At 41.4% G+C, this 10,918-nt stretch overlaps 1 pseudogene; it reads right to left on the bottom strand.

Annotated features, from left to right (window-relative positions):
• Positions 1 to 1,093: 1,093 nt before the first annotated feature.
• LOC112260981 lies at positions 1,094 to 7,247 on the bottom strand (annotated as a pseudogene).
• Positions 7,248 to 10,918: the final 3,671 nt, after the last annotated feature.

Genomic DNA, 10,918 nt, shown 5'->3' on the forward strand with positions numbered 1-10,918 from the left:
AGTCAAACAGGCTGTATTAGTTTAGTCAGTGTATGTGTCAGCTGTGGTGAGTCCGAGGTAAGGTGTGTGTGCGTGTTTGTTTGTGTGTGCACCTTCTCCTCCAGAGCTTTCTAAATGATTAGCTGCTGGGTGTCTGCAATGCCCTTCAGTTTGATCCACAGGAACATGCCTGCAGCTGGAGCGCGCCACTCTGTCACATCTACACACACACACACACACACAGGAAAGAGAAACAGAATGGTTGGGTCTGGGTGCATGGATATGTTTCTTGGATTATGCCTTTAGCAAAACGCTAATTCCTCTATAGACTTTTTTAGTTATAACCTTTTAACAAGCTCCTAGTACTGTGTTATGTGATGGCTTTATCATAATGTTAGGCTTTGATGGGTTTGGATTTCTGAACTTTAATAATTATTAATCATTAGTTGTAATAGAAACCTGAGGGCTGCCATAGCCGAGGGGCTACGCCAGAGGTGAAGGGTTATCTGTAGGGGGAAGGTCCTGAGAATAGGAAAAGCGATCCCGTGGCAGGCCGTGATAAGGTGAGAGAGCCATGGATTAATGATGAAGGGGGTCCAGGTCAGGTCAGGTCACGTTAAGGGAGAAAGACAAGTTTATGGCCCATATCACTTAGTTTCCTGCCTAGCAATACAGATCCAACATCGCTAAACATTGTGTTCTGAGAATATGAAACACACTTATTCATGTCACTGAGGGAGAGAGAGTAATGTATAACGTTTACATTATGTCGGGATATGTTGTTGTTAGCCATCAGGGATCCTATAGGAGGGATCCTCTGGGAGGAGAAGAGACACAGCCTGGAACTAGTCACCATGACAGCTGTGAGTTGGGGAGGAGTGAGAACTTTGGGTTAGAGGTCAGGTCAGATGAAGTGAGGGAGAACAGATATCACTAAGGTTCTGTCTAGCAACAGAGATGTATTGGCTGTTCAGATGTGTAGGAGACTCAGCATAGGAGAAAGGGTTAAATATCAATGCTTGTGTGGATTTCCTGCAACAACAGGGTGATCAAATTAAGACCCTACATCTGTAGGTGTGTTGTTTATTCAGGTGACATTGGTACGACCTTTGACCTACCCATCTATGTTGTTGAGGACACCATCCTGACCCCAGCCATGCAGCAGTTGGGACACAATGAGCTGGAGAGGGGGAGATGGAGAGAGAGATAGAGCGAAAGGGATAGAGAGAAAGGGAGAAATCGAGATAGGAGACTGAGAACCAAGCCAGGGTGTAGTAGTCAAAGGTAGAAGTCACCACAATCTCGACACCAATAACCAAATCTCGTGCGCACGCTGGCCAGCTACATTTTAATGTTTTGGTAGTCATGCGAGACTTCTCACCAGCCCCCACTGAGCAATAATGTAAGGTACTACCAACCTTTGAGAACTTGACCATGGAAAAGGAATATACAGTATAGCTATGTCATGACCGTATTTTTATTTTATTTTCTTCTCTCACATTGTAAACAAATGGAATGAACTCTCTATATTCCATATTGTCTATAACATTCCATACTTCTGTATCATGTACATGTACTGAGGAGAAACTGAAGTGACGATCAGACCGACCGATGTAATTCCATCTATTCTAGGGCGCTAGACAGTGTGCTTGTTCTTTAATCACACATCCTCATTTATCTATTCCCTAACTTCCTCCTGCGTGTGAGTGAATAACCCACAGGTGTCACGATGACATGCAGTTGGTCTACAAAGAGCAGGCAGTGACTGAGTGGGACTGGCTCTTCCAGCCAGTTCATGAAAGGTGAATTAGCATTGTGTTAACCTCGGTGATGACACTGATTAAACTACCAACACTTTCTGTCTACTCTCATCTACAGGGAAACGTGGGAGTGTCTGCCTATTGGCACCCTATTCCCTACACAGTGCACTACTTTTGACCACCCTGGTCAAAAGTAGTACACTATATAGGGAGTAGGGTGCCATTTGGGAGGTAATTACAGACAATTATGTCACTAATCTATACTGAGAATGTTACAGTACATTCACACAATTAAATGGAACACTTGTAAATCTCTCTCTCGATGATTGCATTTGTCTCATTAAAACCCAGCCAAACGGTCTCTTCTGGGAAAAGCACTTTAAAAGTTTTTTTAATCATGGTGCTATTCGCTAGGAACCAAAGGGAAGACAACGGACCAAAATGGGGAGGGACTACCTAAACTTGTCCAATAAGAAACGCTTGTTCTCATTTTCTGTTGCGAAACATGTTCCGACGGTGTGCACTGATGAATATCACCCAGGAGCTTTCCAGTTTTGCTCTTATTACAGTCACAGGAAAGAAGCCTCTTATGGTATTTAAAAAGTGACTAGAGACTAGACACAAAGTAGAAAATACAATCACATGAAATGAAAGATGGCTGAAGTTTTCATTACTACATACCATGCATTTTAAAGGGGGGTGGTAATGAAAGTTTACTAAGACATGCATGCTACATGTACATAATAGTAGTTACTTGTTTATTTCTACATTTATTTTAAAGGGGATGGTGGGGTAGTTTACTACTAGGCCTACTTTTAAAGGGGAAGGTGGGGTAATTTATTACGACATGTATTTTAAAGGGGGTGTTGGGGTTGGAAGTAGAGGTTCATTCACCTGTGTGAAGGTGCTGGTGTGCATCGTAGAAGCCTGGATGTGTAGTACCACTCTGTCCACCAGCAGCTTGGGCCCACAGAGCCTATTCTCAGCCTACACACACACACACACACACACACACACGCACACGCAAGCACACACACACACACAGTCCCTGTGGTCCATATTGACTAATACTGAAGGGAACACTCTCTGCTTTTGCATCCTGTGTGTGTCTGTGTGTGTGCAATTAAATTGTCAAACATAAACTGGAATATCAAGGTGCCACTAACCAGCTGTTTACACACATTCTGACTTAATCCCTTTGTAAACAAGTTCAGACGTGTAAATAGACAACCACATAGCCAACGTGTCTCATTGAACACTCTGACCTCAGAGGGAGAGAGACTACTACAAAATAGTTACACTGATATAACTAGTAATAGTGTAATAACTGAAACTAAACAGTTATCTTTTTTTAACGATATTTTTAGAGGTGAAAGGTAGGAGAGAGAGTGCTGATTCAAATCCATTCTGGCAGTGGTACAACTGACCTCTGCTCCAGAGGCAGCAGCATAGACCGCTAGGCCACCCCAGACTACTGAACAGGCCTCTCTTGCCAAATAGATTATTATCTCAATGAGATTAACCTGCATTAATAAAGGTTAAATGAAAACAGTTTACTTCCTACTTCCTCCCTGACTTCTAACCCCACATGGTTGCTTTGGAGATCTGACAGTGTGCCTCACCATAACGACAGGATCTTTGAGAAGGAGTCTGTCCTGATGATCCGCCCGTCAACGTCCATGGAGAGAAACGTGGGAGCTCAGGGCGACAGACAGACTGGCAGACAGGCAGGCAGGCAGGCAGACAGACAGACAGAAACACATGAGCAGCCTGTTTATGATATACAGTAGGGGTGATGCCAGTGCTGTGTCCCAATAAAACACACAAAGTCATAATACATGAAACAATTACACCATTTTTACCTTTTCAAACTGTAGGAAGTAATAGGGGTCATCCTCGATAATAAGGAGGTCATACTGTCTGGCAAGCTGTCAAAACGAGAACAAAAGCTGATTAGTTCTGGTGAATTAGACCTTTAGGGAAATCAATTTTCCACTCAGGTCAGAAAAGAACAAGCACAATCATTTCGCTCCCATATGCATAAGTCATTGTTTCAGTGTCAGTAGTTTTTACTGGCCCTGTGACCTGACCAGGACCGTGTCAAACTCCAGTCCCTAGTCATAGGCTGGTCAACATGAATCAGACCGTTAGGGAAATCATTAATGAGAACTAGAACAATGGATTCAGATTGGTTCCCTCTTTTCTTGGCTCATGAATAGCCCTGTTTAAATACTTTATAAATCCTTCCTTCCTTGTTTCCTTGAGGTAAGCACTGATCTATAACTGATTCAATAGAGGAAAGCAAGGTTACCAACTTCTTACTTTCACCAATTCAACCAATTCAAATCTGTGATTACTTCAAGGAAGGAAGGTAGAAAGGACGGGTGCATTTTCAAGTATTTGAACAAGGCCTATATTCTCAGAAAAGGAGTGATATGTGGCACCACTTGTCCTCTTAGGGGATCCCTCTGAAAATATAGCTCCAGATAGAACCATTTAAGATCAGATAGAACTCTTTCTGGTTTCAAATAGCACCCTTTAATGGGTTCTATTTGAAACCCAGGTTCTATTTAGAACACAAAAGGGTTCTCTCTGACCTGAAAAAGGAAGCCTATTTTCAAGGGGTTCTCCTACAGGGCTCCCATGTGGCGCAGCGGTCTAAGGCACTGCATCTCAGTGCAGTGCAGTATCAATACAGACACCCAGGTTCGAATCGAGGCTGTATCACAACCGGCTGTGATTGGGAGTCCCATAATAGGGCAGCGCACAATTGGCCCAGCATCGTCCGGGTTTGGCTGGTGTAGGCTGTCATTGTAAATAAGAATTTGTTCTTAACTGACTTGCCCTGGTTAAATACAGGGACAATTGGTGTTACTTGGCACTCTTTTTCTGAGAGTGTATGGGTCTGCACCTCCCTCTTCCTCTGGGTGGTCAAGGAGGCCCCGGTGGGGTTTCCTCCATTGGGGATGGTGTAGAGGACCCTGGGTACGGTGCTGTGTGGCTTGTGGACATCTGCCAGGTCCCAGCGGGACAGCACCTCCTTCAGACCCCCCAGGATCATACCGTGCTGGTCACTGGAGGGAGGGAGGGCAAAATGGTGAAAGAGAGGGAGAGAGAGTGGGAGGGGGACAGAGAGAGAGAAAGAGAGTGAGAGAAAGAGAAGTGCTTCTTACTGCAGCGAGAGTTCCAGAGTAGGTAGATGCGTGGAGTAGACCGTCTCCAGGATTGACAAGCATTTCAAAAACCTACAAAAAAAAGGGAAAAAAATGATCCCGTACCCAGAATCAAAACATTCCCTTCAACATAGACAAAAATATACTGAACACAAATATAAATGCAGCCTGTAAAGTGTTGGTCCTATGTTTCCTGAGCTGAAATAAAAGATCCAAGAAATGTTCCATACACACAAAAAGCTTACTTCGTTCAAATATTTTGCACAAATTTATTTACATCCCTGTTAGTGAGCATTTCTCATTTGGCAAGATAATCCATCCACCTGGCAGGTGTGGCATATCAAGAAGTTGATTAAACAGCATGATCATTACACAGGTGCACCTTGTGCTGGGGACAATAAAAGGTCACTCTAAAATGTTCTGTTTTGTCACACAACACAATGCCACAAATGTTTCAAGGCTTGAAGGAGCGTGCAATTGGCATACTGACTGCAGGAATGTCCACCAGAGCCGTTGTCAGAAAACTGAATGTTCATTTCTCTACCATACACCGCTTCCATGTCATTTTAGAGAATTTGGCAGTATGTCCAACCGGCCTCACAACCCCAGATCACGTGTAACCACACCAGCCCACGACCTCCAGATCCGGCGCCAATAATTAATTGCAATATGAGTGAAATTGAGTGAAATTGTTTTCCTTCCAAAAAACATTGTAATTAAGTTTGTTAGAAAGCAGCTTTTGTGTGTTGGAATGGTGTGGACGTACCCCAACATCAGAATGGTGTGGGCATCTGTCATGAAAAATATTAGGAGAATGACATCATCCTATATGAGGAAATAGAAAGCATTTTTTGAACAGTCTGAAGTGTTTTTTCTCCAATTTATGCTTTGGCCACAAATACGAGTATAAGACGAGAGTCAACAACATTACTTGGGTATGAGTTAACAGAATATAAACTTTCAATAGTCAGATTTTCACTGGGACAGTTACTTTAACCTTTCCATTCATAGGGGCGAATTCTAAGTTTAGTTGAATTTTTATTTAAGTCAATGAGAGGCAAAGTGAAGGACGTGAATTTGGAGGTTAGGATTCACCCCATTCAGAATAACCTACAGTTACAAAACCTCACCCAATTCTCTTATCTTTTTATGAAACAAGAAATAGGCCTAATCATTAATAAATAAATTTGAATAGCAGCCAAGGTATGGATTAATAACATATTCAGTATTTGATGTGTGTATTGGATCCTGGGCTGCATAATAGGATGCCATTTGAGACTCAGCCTTGGCTTTATTGTCCCGGCATCTCTTATCAGCTGTGATTGAACCAATGCAGACCACACACACACACGCACACGCACACGCACACACACACACACGCACACACACACACACGCACACACACACACACGCGCACACACGCGCACACACACACACAGGTTGAGAGAGCTATAGACCAATATGAGACACTATTTATACAGATAGTAATAAAGCTAGATAAGGAGCCATTAGAGAGATAACCTCCCTTCTAACACTGCCATTGACTAGTATAGGTGTCATGTTGTCCTAACCTTTTCAATGTTGAACAGCACTGTGACAGGTCAACAGTTTAAACAGGCCAATGATTTTACATTGTAAACTTAGCCAATTCCTGACCATATGAATTGTGTGTTAGAGCTAGCCATGGACTGTATATTACTCTCTTTGTGTCAAGGGGAGATTTTGGAGGCTATGTTTTTGTTGACTCTCCTATATTGTAGCAATACCTTAGCCGTTACGCCAAGAGATCCGAACCTCTTGACGAGGTCACTAGGTGTTGGGTTAAGGTTGTTACAATATCATGCTCTGAAGAAGCTTCCAGGATCTTTTAGAAGACTAGCCCTTTCATGGGCTAAAATACTTAAGGGGGGTGTGGTATATGGCCAATATACCACAGCTAAGGGCTGTTCTTAGGTATAAACCCCCGAGATGCCTTATTCCTATTATAAACTGGTTACCAACGTAATCAGAGCATCAAAAATAAATGTTTTGTCATACCCGTGGTATATGGTCTAATATACCACGGCTTTCAGCCAATCAGCATTCAAGGCTCGAACCACCCAATTTATAAATCATAATAAACAATATCCTGGTCAAAAGTAGTGCAGCATAAAGGGAATTGGGTGTTATTTCGTACACACCCAGTGTTTCCCGCTGGAGGCAGAGTACTGTAGAGCCCTCTTCATCATGGGCTCGTTGAAGGTGATCGTGTCACCATTCTGTCCCCATTCTTCACCTGGATGGAGCAGGACTGGAAGGGGAAGGTGTTGGGAGCCCCTCCGGCCAGGGAGATCATGGAGGGGGAGACCTCTGCTGGAGCTCAGCTTAGGGGTGGAAGAGGGAAAGACAGGTTGGTTTCTCAAGTCTCATATAATGAAATTGTATTGTGGCTTACACTGAACCAAATTATTTTACCCCAACACTTTAGGAACTTAATTAAATGAAATACATTGAACTATGGATCAAACCTGAAAACTGACAAAGAACCATGACTTACTCAACATTCGGATGATGGAGGGCTTCCGAGCTGCACTTACAGCTGTCAAAAACCGAGCGTTGTTCATGGCTCCTGTAAAATCAACACACAGGTAGGTTTCGAACAATTAACACTGACAGAGCAGTCTTTCCTGTGGTATGTCAACATTCCCGAGGAATAGAGATATACAATGTGACAGTGTACGATTGTTAACAGCAACACATGACATCATGCTGCATGATGACACATTTGACATCATTTACATTTGAGTCATTTAGCAGAAGCTCTTATCCAGAGCGACTTACAGTTAGTGCATTCATCTTAAGATAGCTAGGTGGGACAACCACATATCACAGGCATAGAAAGTACATTTTCCCTCAATAATGAAGCTGGGAGGGGGGTGGGCAGGTCGACGTGAGGAGGATAATTATCTAAGATACTGTTTGAAGAGGTAGGGACATATGGACAGATAGGGTATTTACATGCTGTCTACTAATGTTGATTGTTGGGTCAAGTTACAACAAGACATAAGGACATAGTAAATACTGTTCACCCATCCCATGTGAATCATCTTCAGAAAAACGTGATTATGGTATAATGATGAGATGTGTTATACTATGTTTAGTTTGAGTGTGATATCCTTGGCACGTTGATAAAGTACCTTCTATGTTACTGGCAAGACAAGTACAGTAGTAGGTTGTGAACTAAACTCCTAAGTAGTTACGGTTACTATGTTGTCCTGCTCCAGCAGCACTGGAGTGGATTATCTTGCAATAAAGGCAGCGCGAATAGAGAGCAATAGTAATGGAGTATTTTTGTAGGCACTAACTCTGCCATGGTTGATTGGGCAAAGCCTATGGGAAATTGAATGGCGTTTTTGTAGGGGTTTTCGATAAACGCCAGAAACAAGGTCTGTGGTGAACACAGGCTGAGGAGAGTTTTGTTCTGTGAGATACAGTTAGAGGACCATTTTTTTTTCATGAGCCTGGTTTTATTTCTATTACAGCATATCGGATGACTCCCATTCATATTCCATTCACCCAGTTCAATGTAACAGTGATAGGTTTAGGCACTACATGATACTCAAATTTTCCCTATATCCACCATGAGGTTGCTGCAACCTAGCCTATGAATGAAAGTTTACAATGTTGGTGCGCACACAGGCAGAGAGACAAATGTAAGGCACTCTTGCCTGCATCTAGCTGATATAGGGTGTAATTATTAGTCCAACAGTTGCAAACAGGTATGTTTATCTCTGTTTTGTTCCATTTGCTTCCATTTAAGAAACTTTTTTCAACAGAATCGGCAAAATGAATACACCTGATCACGGGTAAACAGAGTTCACTCTCATAACAGCAACGTTGTAATCATTTCAATTCAATTTGCTTTATTGGCATGACGTAACAATGTAAATATTGCCAAAGCTTACTTTGGAGATTTGCCATATTAACATTATAAAAATGTATAAAAATCAATGTTGTCAACGGGACAACAGTAACAACAATAATCAAGGGTCAAAATAACCAAACGCTGAACAATAACAATAATAATAGAGGACATGTGCAGGCTGGTTTGTGTCCCTCATCTTATGCTGCTTGTGGACTTCAATGCACAACAAATCAGCTGCATTTGACCAGGCGAGAAAACCTTTCCAAGCCAAACCTCTACAAACAGTTTACATCGTTGTCACCATATTAGCTCAAGTAACCTCATAGTCAGTATAGTTAATCTTTGAGTCAACTACTCACCACATTTTATACACCGCAGTGTTAGCTAGCTGTAGTTTATGCTTTCTGTACTAGATTAATTATCTGATCCCTTGATTGGGTGGGCAACATGTCAGTTCATGTTGCAAGAGCTCTGACAGGCTGGAGGACGTTCTCCGGAAGTTGTCATAATTACTATGTAAGTCTATGGAAGGGGGTGAGAATCATGAGCCTCCTAGGTTTTGTAAGGAAGCCAATGTACTCAGAGGAGGATGGAAGCTAGCTGTCCTCTGGCTACACCAGGGTGCTACCCTACAGAGTGCTGTTGAGGCTACTGTAGACCTTCTTTGCAAAATAGTGTGTTTCAATCAGTTATTTGGTGACGTGAATATATTTAGTATAGTTTTATCGAAAAAGGATAACTTTTAAAATCTTTGACAATTTCAATTTTTATGAAATTCACTGAGGAGCATGGTCCTCCCCTTCCTCTGAGGAGGAGCCTTCACTGATGAGATAATCTTCATCAGCAAACGACACTAGAATTTATGTAATAATAAAAAGACACAGAAAGCACAAAGACTTCATAATTCATAAAGATCATGTTAACTGACTGATATGATCTCATAGAAGAAAACATATAAAATCTCCTAAACCTGTGTTAACCTCAGACCTTAATTTCAGCATTTATCCCAAAACCCTTTTCCTTCCCCATTCATTTTTGACATAGGAATGGCCGAACGAACCAGAGGTAACTTATTTCTGGGTTTTAGGAATGTTTTAAATATATATGGGGATACAACCATCCCAGCTCTGCAGATTTTGCTGCAAAGAGACATAATCATTAGATCATTTGTTTTGGTACTGTCCATATGTAGCTTGTTTTTGGTTGCAAGATCGGGAATGGCTGAAGAATTGCAACATTTATTTGGAGCTAACTTTGCAAATAGCACTGCTGGGTGATTTAAAAAGTCATAGTCAATCGATCAACAATGTAAGACATCTCTTAGCAAAAATGTTTATTTACAATTTGTAGAATCTATGAGAATAGAAAGGTTCAGCACTTTTGTGAAACATCACAGGACAGTTGAAAAATATATGGCAAATAGAAATATAAACTGGATGGTGTTCAGAGATAGATGGACGGGGTTGAGTCGAGCTGAAGGATGGGACTAAAAACAAACAAAAGATAACTATCTAAAATATTCTGTGTCCGTAAAATGTATATAGTATGTATAAGCTGGAAGTAGAAGCCTAAGTGTTGCTCACTATTAGTTTACTCCAATTAGGGGCGGGATGGTAGGGTTAGGGGAAAATAATAAAGGAAAATATATATAAAATATTTACAAAAAATATATATGGGGGATTGGAAATGATGCAGACCATTAAATTGATTGAAGCCGCAATCTATCTGCAATATTAAAGAGGATCTACCCTCCCAACAACAACAAAAAATATATAAATTAAAATAAAGAACATAATGCACGGATTAAACCTGAAATATAGTGCACAAAAATCATATAATAGGAATACATTTGAGCAGACGAACAACAGATTTATGTATACAACCACGTTTGTTTCATGACTGACCTTAAGCATTTGACAGTTAAACATACAGTGGCCACTGGATAATGTAGTTTTCACTGCAATAGTCCACTGGAGTCAAACCAAATCAAATGTTATTTGTCACATGCCCCGAAGACAACAGGTGTAGATCTTACAGTAAAATGTTTACTTTCAAGCCCTACATTACCCAGGGGTCAAAATAAGTATATCATTTTGAGATTA

This window comes from Oncorhynchus tshawytscha, linkage group LG10 (genome assembly GCF_018296145.1).
Source record: "Oncorhynchus tshawytscha isolate Ot180627B linkage group LG10, Otsh_v2.0, whole genome shotgun sequence".
Classification (NCBI taxonomy): domain Eukaryota; kingdom Metazoa; phylum Chordata; class Actinopteri; order Salmoniformes; family Salmonidae; genus Oncorhynchus; species Oncorhynchus tshawytscha.